This window comes from Meriones unguiculatus (genome assembly GCF_030254825.1).
Source record: "Meriones unguiculatus strain TT.TT164.6M chromosome Y unlocalized genomic scaffold, Bangor_MerUng_6.1 ChrY_unordered_Scaffold_25, whole genome shotgun sequence".
In the NCBI taxonomy this organism is placed as follows: domain Eukaryota; kingdom Metazoa; phylum Chordata; class Mammalia; order Rodentia; family Muridae; genus Meriones; species Meriones unguiculatus.
Window position 1 is genome coordinate 21,889,467 of NW_026843710.1, and position 12,809 is coordinate 21,902,275.

Sequence of the window (12,809 nt, forward strand, 5' to 3'; positions counted from 1 at the left end):
TTCTCTCCAACACAGGAATCCAGGAACAACTAGAAACTAACTTCACCTAAGATAGCCCAAAGTGTAGAGGCCAGCATAAAAGTTCAACCAACAAAAGCCAGAGCAATATGGCATCACCAGAACCCAGTTATCCAGGGGCAAATATCCCTAAACACCCTAGCATAATTGAAATTCAAGAAGATGATCTAACATCTATGCTCATGAAGAACATAACAGAGGAAACGAATAAAATATGTAAGTAAATAGAGGAAGCTGCAGCCAAACAGTTTGTGGCCTTTAAAGAAGAAATGCTTAAATCACTGAATGAAATAAAAGAAACAGAGGATTGTTCTAACAAACAGCTGAAGGAATTGATGGAAAAACATGAAAATACAGTCCGACAGGTGAGGGAAACAAACAAAATCGCTTAAGATCTGAAGATAGAATTAGAAAATATTAAACACACACACATACAAATGGAAGAAATTGTGAAGAGAAAGAACTTAGGGTAGAAAGCAGGAACTACGGAGGTTAGTATAACCAATAGGCTGCAAGAAATGGAAGAAAGAATCTCAGGTATGGAAGATACAATGGAAGAAATAGATGTATCTGTCAGAGGAATTGTTAAATCTAAAAAAAATTCCTGACACAGACCATCCAAGAAATTCATGACAACATAAGAAGACAAAACCTAAGAATAATAGGAATAGAGGAAAAAGAAGATTCCCTGCACCAAGACCCAGAAAACATTTTCAACAAAATCATTGAAGAAAATGGCCCCAATTTAAAGGAGAGGCCAATGAGAATACAAGAGGCCTACAGAACACCCAATAAATTAGACCAGAAAAGAAAATCCTCCTGCCATATAATAATCAAAACAGTAAGTATACAGAACAAGGAAAAAGTACTAAAAGCTGCAAGAGAAAAAGGCCAAGTAACATATCATGACAAACCCATTAGGATCACACCTGACTTTTCAACAGAGATTATGAAAGCCAGAAGGGCCTGGATGGATATAATGCAGACCCTAAACAGAACACAGATGTCATCCCAGGCTACTATACCCAGCAAACTCTCAGTCCTCATAGCAGGAGAAAACAAGATATTCAATGACAAAAACAAATTTCAACAATACCTATGTACAAATCCAGCATTACAGAACACACTAGAAGGAAAAATACAAGGCAATAAAACTAGCTACATTCAAGAAAACACAGGAAATAAATAACCTCACTACAATAAAACAAAAAGGAACCGAGCACACAACCTTATGACCACAGCCAACATCAAAATCAAAGCATCTAAGAGCCACTGGTCATAAATCTCTCTCAAGATCAATGGACTTAATTTTTCAATAAAAGAAATAATATTTCCTATAAGCCCACACCTGTTTGTTTATATCCCCCATTTTTATTCATTATTAGCCAGATAGAGCCAAGTAATTGTGGTGATGATACTTGCTTTTTTGCCCAATGCTGGAATGCTAGTGAATTTAGGTATGCCCTGGTTACTCGCATGCCTCGCGGGGTGCCTGTGCCCTTTGATGCCCCTCACACTATGACTCTCTTCAGACAGAAAAGGGATCTTGAAACTAAAGCCGCCACTGTTACTGCCATCTCATTGGCAGCTGTTGGAGCTACCACCGTGGCATTAGCCATGAGTCATACTGTGCAGACTGCTCAGATCCTGAATAACCTTTTAGCCAATGTAGCTCATGCCTTAGATGTACAAAAAGGAATTAATGCTCAACTAAAAGGAGGCTTGATGGTGTTCAATCAGAGGATTGACCTCGTGCAGGAGCAAATTGATACCCTATGTCAAATCGCTCAACCTGGCTGCCAATGAAAGTATGCTGGACTTTGTGTCACTAGCATACAACATGAGACTTTTTCCTGTACTGCAAATCAGTCTAAACAATTGTCTAGCTATAGTTTAGGTAAATGGACTTTAGAATTCAATACTATGATGGAGCAGCTGAGAGTGGCCATTATCACAGTAAATTCTACCAGAGTGGACGCAGGACTAGCCACAGGATTATCACCATGGATTGCTGCAGCCATGAATCATCTGAAAGAATGGGCTGGCAATGGGATCATTAGCAGGCCTTCTGGTGTTAGTCTCCTTGGTTTGCCTGTGGTGAATATGCAAGATTAGAGTCTCACAACAGCGTAATGCAGCCATGATCATTCAGGCCTTTACAGCCATTGAAGCAGGACAGTCCCCCAAGCATGGTTGGATACCATAAAAAGCTAAGATGTTACGCTCAGGATGCGAGGCTAAGCACTGCACTCAGGGTCAGCCACTTTCGACCCAGAGAAGAGCAAGTCAGATTGCATGCGGGTTGATACCCCAGGTCCCGCCTCTGAGAAAAAGGTATTGGACAGGTCTGATGCTCTTTGGGTGGATGACACCTAAATGAACATTGGTACAAAGTTCCAATTTATTTCTAATATCAGAGATCATACCTCTACTCTTGCCTGATTCATCTAAAACAAAAAGGGGGAACTGTAGAGAGCTGCGAATTGCCACGCCTTAAAGATGGAGCTGGTTTCCGCCTTGGTTTCCGCCTTCCACCTTCCAGATGGTGAGTGCTCTCTGTCACAAACAACTCCACATTTGGCTAAGGCTGAGGATCTGGCTTGCTTCCATGTATGTGGACCTATCTGCATTGCCCACATGGCACGCTGGGTTGGCTACCCAGAGTCTATTTAAGCTGTGGGGTGGCTTTCCCCAGGGTCCAATGATTGTTCAAGTTTCCTGAATAAACTGCATTGAAAAAAACATAATCGAAATAATTTTTATGATAAACAATAAACAATATATATGTACATAACAAAAAAAGAAAAAAAAAACAGACTAACAGAATATATGCATAAAGAAAACTCAGCAATCTCTTGCATACTAGAAACACAACTAAGTCACAAAGATAAATATTACCTGAGGATAAAGGATGTAAACCAGCTTTCCAAGCAAATGGATGCAAGAAGCAAGAAGGAGTAGACATTCTAATATCTGATAAAATAGTCTTTCAACCAAAATTAATCAAGAGATGGGGAAGGACACTTCATACACATGAAGGGAAAATGCCACCAAGAAGACATCCCAATCCTGAACATCTATACCCCAAATACAGGGGCACACATATTTGTGAAAGAAACATTGATAAAAATTAAACCACACATAGATCCCCACACACTAATAGTGGGAGACTTCAACACCCCACTCTTAACAAAGGACAGGTCAACAAAACAGAAATTAAACAAAGACAAAATATCTATAACAGAGGTCATGAATCAAATGGACCTAACAGACATTTACAGAACCTTACACCCAAGCACAAAAGAATTTACCTTCTTCTCAGCACCTCATGGAACAATCTCCAAAATAGACCATATAGTTGATCACAAAGCAAACCTCAACAAATACAAGAAGGTTGAAATAACCTCTGGTATCCTGTCTGATCACCATAGAATAAAGCTGGACCTCAACATCAACAGAAATAGAAAAAAGCCTACACACACATGGAAACTGAACAATTTGCTTCTAAATGACATCTGGGTCAGGGAAGAAATAAAAAAAAAAAGAAATTAAAGTCTTCCTAGAACTCAATGCAAATAAAGACACAATACATAAACTTGTGGGACACAATGAAAGCTGTGCTAACAGGAAAGTTAAAGCACCAAGTGCTTTAAGAAGAAATTCGACACAGCCCATTCAAGCAACTTAATGGCTCACTTAAAAACCCTAGAAAAAGAAGAAGCCGACACACCAAATAGAAGTAGACAGCTAGAAATAAACTCAGGGCTGAAATCAATCAACTAGAAACAAATAAAACAATTCAAAGAATCAATGAAACCAAGTGCTGGTTCTTTGAGAAAATCAAAAAGATAGACAAACCCTTAGCCAAGCTAACTAAAAGGCAAAGAGACACCATCCAAATCAACAAAATCAGAAATGAAAAGGGGGACATAACTACAGACACTAAGGAAATCCAAACAATCATTAGGACTTACTTCAAAAGTCTATACACAACAAAATTTGAAAAGCTAAATGAAATAAACAATTTTCTTGATTGATTCCACTACCAAAGCTAAATCAGGACTAGGTAAATCAATTAAATAGTCCTATATCCCAAAAGGAAATATAAGCAGTCATCGATAGTCTCCCATCCAAAAAAAGCCCAGGACCTGATGATTTCGGTGCAGAAATCTACCAGACCTTCAAAAAAGCGCTAACTCCAGTTCTTTTCAAAATATTTAACAAAATATAAAAAGAAGGAACACTATCAAACTCATTCTATGAAGCCACAGCCAACTTGGTTCCTAACCTCTCAAAGACCCAACAAAAAAAGAGAACTTCAGGCCAATCTCCCTTGTGAAGAGTGACACAAAAATACTCAACAAAATTCTCACAAAATGAATACAAGAACACAGCAAAGGTATCATGCAACATGACCAAGTAAGCTTCATCCCAGGTATGCAGGGGTGGTTCAATATACAGAAATCCATCAATGTGATCCACCATATTAACAAACTGAAAGAAAAAAAACCACATGATAATCTCCCTAGATGCTGAAAAAGCATTTGAAAAATCCAACATCCATTCATGTTTAAAGTATTGGAGAGATCAGGGATACAAGGCACATATCTAAACATAGTAAAGGCAATATAGAGCAAGCCTATAGCCAACATCAAACTGCACAGAGAGAAACTTAAAGTAATCCCACCGAAATCAGGGACAAGACAAGGCTGCCCATTCTCTCCATATCTCTTCAACGTAGTTCTGGAAGTCCTTGCTAGAACAATAAGACAGTTGAAGGAGATCAAGGGGATACAAATTGGAAAGTAAGAAGTCAAATTATCACTATTTGCAGATGATATGATAGTATACATGTGTGACCCCAAAAACTCTACCAGGGAAATCCTACAGCTGATAAACACCTTCAGCAAATGGCTGGATACAAAATTAACTCAAAAAAATCAGTAGCACTCCTGTATACAAAAGACAAAAGGGCTGAGAAAGAAATTAGAGAAACAACAGCCTTCACAATAGCCACAAATGACATAAGGTATCATGGAGTAACCCTAACCAAGGAAGTCAAAGACTTATATGAAAAAAAAAATTTCAAGTCTCTGAAGAAAGAATTAGAAGAAGATATGAGAAGATGGAAAGATCTCCCATGCTCATGGCTTGGCAGGATTAACATAGTAAAAATGACCATCTTACCAAAAACAATCTACAGATTCAATGCAATGCCCATCAAATTACAAACACAATTCTTTACAGACCTGGAAAGAAAAATCCTCAACTTCATATGGTATATTAAGAAACCCCAAATTGCTAAAACAATCCTCTACAGTAAAAGATCTTCTGGAGGTATCTCCATCCCTGATCTTAAGTTGTACTATAGAGCAACAGTTTTAAAAACTGCATGGTACTGGCATAGAAACAGAATGGTGGATCAATGGAACGAAACAGAGGACCCGGAAATAAACCCACACACTTGTGGACACCTGATTTTTGACAAAGATGCCAAAACCATACAAAGAAAAAATGGTAGCATCTTCAGCAAATGGTGCTGGTCTAACTGGATGTCTACATGTAGAAAAATGAAAATAGATCCATACTTATCACCCTGCACAAAACTAAAGTCCAAGTGGATCAAAGACCTCAAGAAAAAACCAGACACATTAAATCTGCTAGAAAATAAACAGAACACCAACAGCACAGGCTCTAAGAGCAACAATCAATAAATGTGACCTCATGACCTCATGAAACTGAAAAGCTTCTGTAAAGCAAAGGACACTGTCATTAAAACAAAGCAACTGCCTACATATTGGGAAAGAATCTTCACCAACCCTTTATGTGACAGAGGACTCATATCCAGTATATATAAAGAACTAATGAAGCTGAAAAGCAGCAAACCAAGTAGTCCAATTAAAAAATGGGAAACAGACCTAAACAGAGAATTCTCAATAGAGGAATATCAAATGGCAGAGAAGCGCCTAAAGAAATGCTCAACATCATTAGCCATTAGGGAAATGCAAATCAAAACAACCCTGAGATTTTACCTTACACCAATCAGAATGGCCAAGATCAAAAACTCAAGTGACAACACATGCTGGAGAGGTTGTGGAGAAAGGGGAACCCTTCTCCACTGCTGGTGGGAATGTAAAATTGTACAACCACTCTGGAAATCAATCTGGCACTTTCTCAGACAACTAGGGATAGCACTTCCTCAAGACCCAGCCATACCACTCCTAGGCATATATCCAAAAGAGGCTCAAGTGCACAAAAAGGACATTTGCTTAACCATGTTTGTAGCACCTTTATTTGTAATAGCCAGAAGCTGGAATTAGCCCAGATGCCCCTCAACTGAAGAATGGATGCAGAAACTGTGGTACATCTATACAATGGAGTATTACTCAGCAATGAAAAATAAAGAAATCATGAAATTTACAGGTAAATGGTGGGACCTGGAAAGGATCATCCTGAGTGAGTTGTCCCAGAAGCAAAAAGACACACATGGTATATATTCACTCACATAAACATACAACATATTACAAACCAACTAAACTCTGTGCATCTAAAAAATCTAAGCAGGAGATAAGACCCTAACTAAAACTCTCAATCCCCATCCTGAAAGGCAAAGAGAATGGACATCAGAAGAAGAAAACAGGAAACAAAATAGGAACCTGCCAAAGAGGTCCTCTTAAATCCTCTGCCCTGCAGAATATCAAAGCAGATGCTGAGCCTGATGGCCAACTGTCAGGCAAAGTGAATGGAATTTTATGTAAGAAGTGGGTAAATAGTAAGAGCTGGAGAGGACAGGAACTACACTAGGAGATCAACAGAACAAGAAAATTTGAACACAGAGAATTCATACTCTAACCAAGGACTATTCATGGAGATAACCTAGAGCCCCTGCCCCGATGTAGCCCATGGCAGTGCAGTATCCAAGTGGGTTATATAGTAATGGGAGTAGGGACTGCTGCCTCTGACATAATCTGATTGGCCTGCTCTTTGACAACTTCCCCCTGAGGGGGAGCAGCCTTACCATACCACAGAAGAGGACAATGCAGCCACTTTTTATGAGAACTGATAGACTAAGAACAGAAAGAATGAGAGGAGACCCTCTTCTGTCAGTTGACTTGGGGAGGGGCATGCATGCAGAAAGGGGATGGAGGGTTGGATTGGGAGGGGAGGGAGGTTTATGGGGGAATACAAAATGAATAAAAAAATTAAAAAAATAGAAAAAAGAAAAAAAGTTACACATGGTATATGCCATGTTCACTTATATAGACATATAATATGGGATAAACCTACTAATATCTTTATACCTAAACAAAACAATCAAGAGGGAGGACTCTGGCTAAATGCTCACTCTCTGTCCTCAAAGACAAAAAGAATGGACCTCAGAAGAAGGATAAAACAGCATAAGTTAGGAGCCTGCCACAGAGGGCCTCTGAAAGGCTCTGCCCTGTAGGTTATCAGAACAGATGATGAAACTTATTTTCAAAACTTGGGCAGAGTACATGAAATCTAATGAAAGAAGTGGGAAATAGTAAGTTCTGGAGAGGACAGGAGTACAACAAGGAGAGCCACAGAACCAAAAAAACAAAATTTGAACATAGAGGTCTTTCCTGAAATTCTTACTCCTACCAGTTAACATTCATGTAGATAAACTAGAACTCCTACACAGATCTTGCACAGGGCAGTTCAGTGTCCAAGGGGGTTCCACAGTAATGGGAAGAGTACCTGCCTCTGACATGAAGTGATTGGCCTGCTCTTTGAAAACCACACCCTGGTGGGATTGTAGCCTTTAGCAGGCCAGAGAGGAAGACAATGCAGCCACTTGTAATGAGACCTGATAGACTAGGATCAGAAGAAAGGAAAAGAACTCTCCTACCAGTGAACTTTGGGATAAGCAAGCATGGAAAAATGGGAGGGAAGGTGGAATTGAGAGGGGATAGGGGTTATGGGGGTTATACAAAGGTCATAAATTATAATTCCCAAAAATTAAAATTAAAAAAATATTAAAAATATATAATTCCTTTGGAGTTATATTATTGGATGGCATACTTTGAGATTGATATGATACTGAAAGTTATCAAAGAGATGGAGTGTCTCTTGGTTTTTTAACTTTGTATATTTGTTTCTGTTGGTCTAGTTCTCTCTATATCTGAATCTGTCTCTCTAGCTCATTCTCTCTCTGAATTTTTCACTTTTCCTTTCTCTGACTGCCTCTTGTGGTTCAGTATGAAAAGCTCTCAGTTTTGCTTCCTGACATGCTGTCCTGGATGGTCTCTGCATTGGTCATGGAGCGTTTACAGTAAATATTATTTACAGTAAATATTTCCATGAGCTAGGTATATCTGTGCTATTAACAAATACTAATGGAATCTGTGATAACATTAAACTCACATGTCAAGGACACATGATATTCATTAATGACCAGTTGAAAGAAATATGTGACACTTTTCCTGAACTAAGTCTTGGACACAGGAACTGTCATCTCTGGGTTGTGTGCTTTCAGCTGCCCAGAATGAGGCATGTAGGGCTGATCAGCCTTTCTATCAAGCATGCTGTCTACTTGGCCATTTTAATAACTAGCTCCTGAAATTCTTACTGGCTTTCACCTGTTTCATGACATCATTTTCCCTCTCAGCCAATCAGCACTTCAGAGAATTTTGATGATTCCATGGAGGTGAGTAAGCAAACTTTCTTCAGTGTCCACTATCTCTGATCCTGTGCACTTGTGACTTTTTTCTTGTAAAATCCAACAAGCCATTATCTCAAGCATTTATCCAGATCCCACACCTTTCTTCCTGTTTACCTCTGTGACAATGTCAGGTAGGAAATGAAACTTGAATGTGTATTTAATTGGAAAGCTTCCTAAGTAGGGAAGCTTCAAAGTGATGTGGGATTAAGGGGAATGAAAATATGGAATGACAAGGTGGTCACATACTGTGGTCTTGTATCTGAAATTTCCTAGGTTGTAACTTTGTACTGAAGAGTTACTTGTGTACTCACTAAATGGACCTCTACATTCTTATTGATATAATATGCTGGCAGGGTCTAGGATTCCTTGGGGTATTGAGTCTTTAAGAACATGGAAAATAGAAGGAACCAGATAATTCCTGGGACTGGTTTGGCTGAAATGGAGAAAGATCAGTGAGTGTAAAAAGAAAACTGTGGGACAATAAACTATTTGACAGCTTGTAATGTTCCATTCTAGTGTTGGCAATGCTCTCTAAGATCAGAGTTGCCATGGCTGACCTGGCTGGATCGGCAGCTGTATCCTACTCACTGGTAACTGAGAAATCCTCCTGATCCTGAAGTTTACAGGACAGAGAAATGGGTCCATCTTTTTATGCCTAGGACACAAGAGCAGAAGTGTTTCTTGATGTTGTCCTCCAGACAAACACTCTAAACATAGTGTTAGTGCCAGAACTACTTGTTCAGACTTGCAACCTGAGCTCCTGTTGTCTGAAGTAGCTGGATAACTACTAGTTCATCTCTGGGATTCTCTGCTCTACAATGAGTTCCTGGAAAACATGCTTATACAGTCAAACTCTGCCCTCCTTTAGTGGAATCTTTTCTCTATGTTAAAAGTCATGGTATGAGTTGTCAACATATTATTTCTATTGACTATGTGGGAATATTTTTTTAAAGACATGAATTCTAGAATGTGTTGTTCATATACTCATTGGAACATGATCAGAGGCTCAGTGAAATTCCCTTAAAGAAAACTGAGTTTATCCTTGCTGCAGCCTGGTACCGCCATCAGTCCTGAAGATCTCTATACTTCATCACCTCAATCACAGCTATTCTTATGTATTTTTTTATGATTTTTTTCACCTTGTATCTTCTCGGCTGCCCCCTCCATGTTCTCCTTCCAGTCCCACTAACCCTCCTTCTTGTACCCCCTTTCTCTCTCTATAATTCCCTGATAGGGAAGGTCCTCCTCCCCCTTCTATCTGACCCTAGTTATCTGGTCTCAACAAGGCTGGCTGCATCTTCTTCTGAGGCCTAATTCCCATGGCTCTGTTCTCCTTGTGTACTCAATTCCCTCTACTTATGGCACTCTTCCTGCCTCTCCTCCTGCAGTCTTCCCAGAGATCTGAGAGGATGGAGATTCCATAGTAAAATCCCATTTAGATCTGGGTGTTTTAAAGTCTTTCTCTGCATAATATCAGACTATATAAGTCTCTGTATTCAATTCCATTTGATGCAGATTGATGCAATTCTGTGAATCTAGGACATAACACTGTATTAGTTGAGGGTAGAGAGCAGCATATTTTAATAAAATAAACCTGGGTTGCTTGAATTTAGTGAAGATGCCTTGGCCCAACAACCCTTAACTGCAGACCAATCCCTATAGTGGAACACTGGTTTGGTCACAATTGATGGCCTTCTGATACATTGTCACCCACTATTAGGAGACCACCTAATAAGAAAATACATACCATAATTTTTTTCTCCATTTTTGTTACTTCACCTGGGATGATTTTTCCTGATTCCATTCATTTGCCTGAAAATATGATGTAATTTTCTTAGCTGAATAATACTCTCTTATGTTAATATTCCACATTTTCCCCAAAGGAGATTGTCGGTCCTGTTCTTTAGTCTTTTCAAGTTGCTGGGACTTTAATCATTCTATTAGATGACAAACTAACAAAATAAATATTCTTTTAGCTTAAAAGTCCCTCCATCATCTTCCACTTACTGGAGATTTGAATTGCACTGTCCTCTTGAAGCTCTTCTATTTATATGTGGAGTCCCCAGGTTAGAATATATGGCCTTATTAGATAATATAATTCCTATTGGAGTTATATTATCAGATAGTGTGCTTTGAGTCTGATATGCATATGAAACTGACCTGACAGAATCCAATCTCTGTCTCTCAGTCTCTATCACTTTATATATTTGTTTCTGTTGTTCTTGGTCTCTCTATTTCTGAATATGTTTTTTTAGCTCTTTCTCTTTCTGTCTCTCTCTGTCTCCCTTTCTCTGCCTGCTGCTTGTGATTCACTACAAAATTCTCTCAGTTCTGCTGAAGGACTATAACAAGATGACTGCTTGCTTACATGACATCCTGGATGGTCTCTGTAAAAATATGCAAGGTCCTAATTAAATGCTTGTTTTCAAAGAGTTACCTTTTTAAGGAGCATTTTCACAGAAAGCAATTAACTGAAAGAGGACATATGTGTGCATTTAACAAATAAAAATGGAATCTGTGATAATGTAAAAATCACGTGATTTTATCAATGTCCACTTGAAATAAATATGTGACACTTTTCCTGAACTAAGCATCTTAGACACAGGAACTGTCATTTCTGGGTTGGTTGCTTTCAGCTGCCTACATTGAGGAATGTAGGACTGTTCTGCCTTTCTCTCAATCAGGCTCTCCATTAGCCCTTTAATAACTGGCTCATGAAACTCCTACTGGTTTCACCTGTTTCATGACATCATGCTCCTTCTCACCCAATCAGTACATGAGAGAATCTTGAGCTTTCGTTGGAGATGAGTGAAAAAACCTTTCCTCAGTGTCCAGTATCTCTGATCCTGTGCATTTGTGACTTTTTCTTGTGAAACCCAACAAGCCTTTATCTCATCCTTTTTTTCTAGATCCCACACCTTTACTCCTGTTTACCTTTGTGAGAATGTCAGGTATTAAATGATATTTTAATCTGCCTTTATTTAAATGGACAGCTTCCTAAGTAGGGAAGCTTCAAAGTGATGTGGGATTAAGTAGAATGTACTGAAAGACAAGGCAATCTCCTACTGTGGTCTTAAATGTGAAATTTCCTACGTTGTGACTTTGAACTAAGCAGTTACTTGAATACTCACTAAATGTACCTTCACATTCTTATTGATATAATAGGATGGCTGGGTCTAAGGTTCCCTGGGGCATTGATTCTTTAAGAGCAGGGAAAAGAGAAGGAAACAAGATAATTTCTGGTACTGGTTTAGTTAAAAAGAGAAAGATCTGTGTCTGTAAAAGGAGAACAGAAAAGCAAGATATATGAGAGCTGGTGCTATTCCACACTAGAGTTGCATATGCTCTATGAGCAGGGTAGCCTTGGCTGACCTGTCTTAATGGACAGCTCTATCATACTCAGAGACCATTGCGCAAGTCCCCTGGTTTCAGGATTTACAGTTAAAACTGAACCATCAGGACAGAGAAATGGGTAGTTGTTAGGTGCCTAGGATACAAGAGTAGCAGTGTTACCTGCTGTGGTGCTCCAGACAAACCCTCTAAACATAGTGTTAGTGACAGTACTGCATATACAGAGATGTCACCTAACCTCATGGGGTCTGATGTAGCTTGGTAACCACAAGTTCATGGCAAAGATTCTCTGCTACATAATGAGTTCCTGGAAAGAATGCCTTACAAAGTCAAACTCTGCCCTCCTTTATTGCAATCTTTTCTCCATGGCAAAATTCATTGTAAAAGTTTTCAACATATTATTTTTATTGATTATGTGGGAATATCATATTACATATATTATAGTCCTTTTCTATTGCTCCCAGGTTCAAATTCCTACCTATGTATCACATTAAATTATTTTTTCTTAAAATAATCAATTGAAGTAAATGTTGCTCATATACTTATTGGAACATGATCAGAGTAGCAGTGACAAGTCCCTTAAAGAAAACTAAGTTGCCTTTGATCTTGCTGCACTCCCTTCCACCAGACCTCCTTCCTCCTAGGCACAGCAGCACAGCAGACTCATCTTTCCCAGCACAGACCTAACTGCCTGGGGTATACAGCCACTGAGGCGGAGCCACAAGCACTTTAGCGGCAGGCAAAAGCCAGCAGTAAG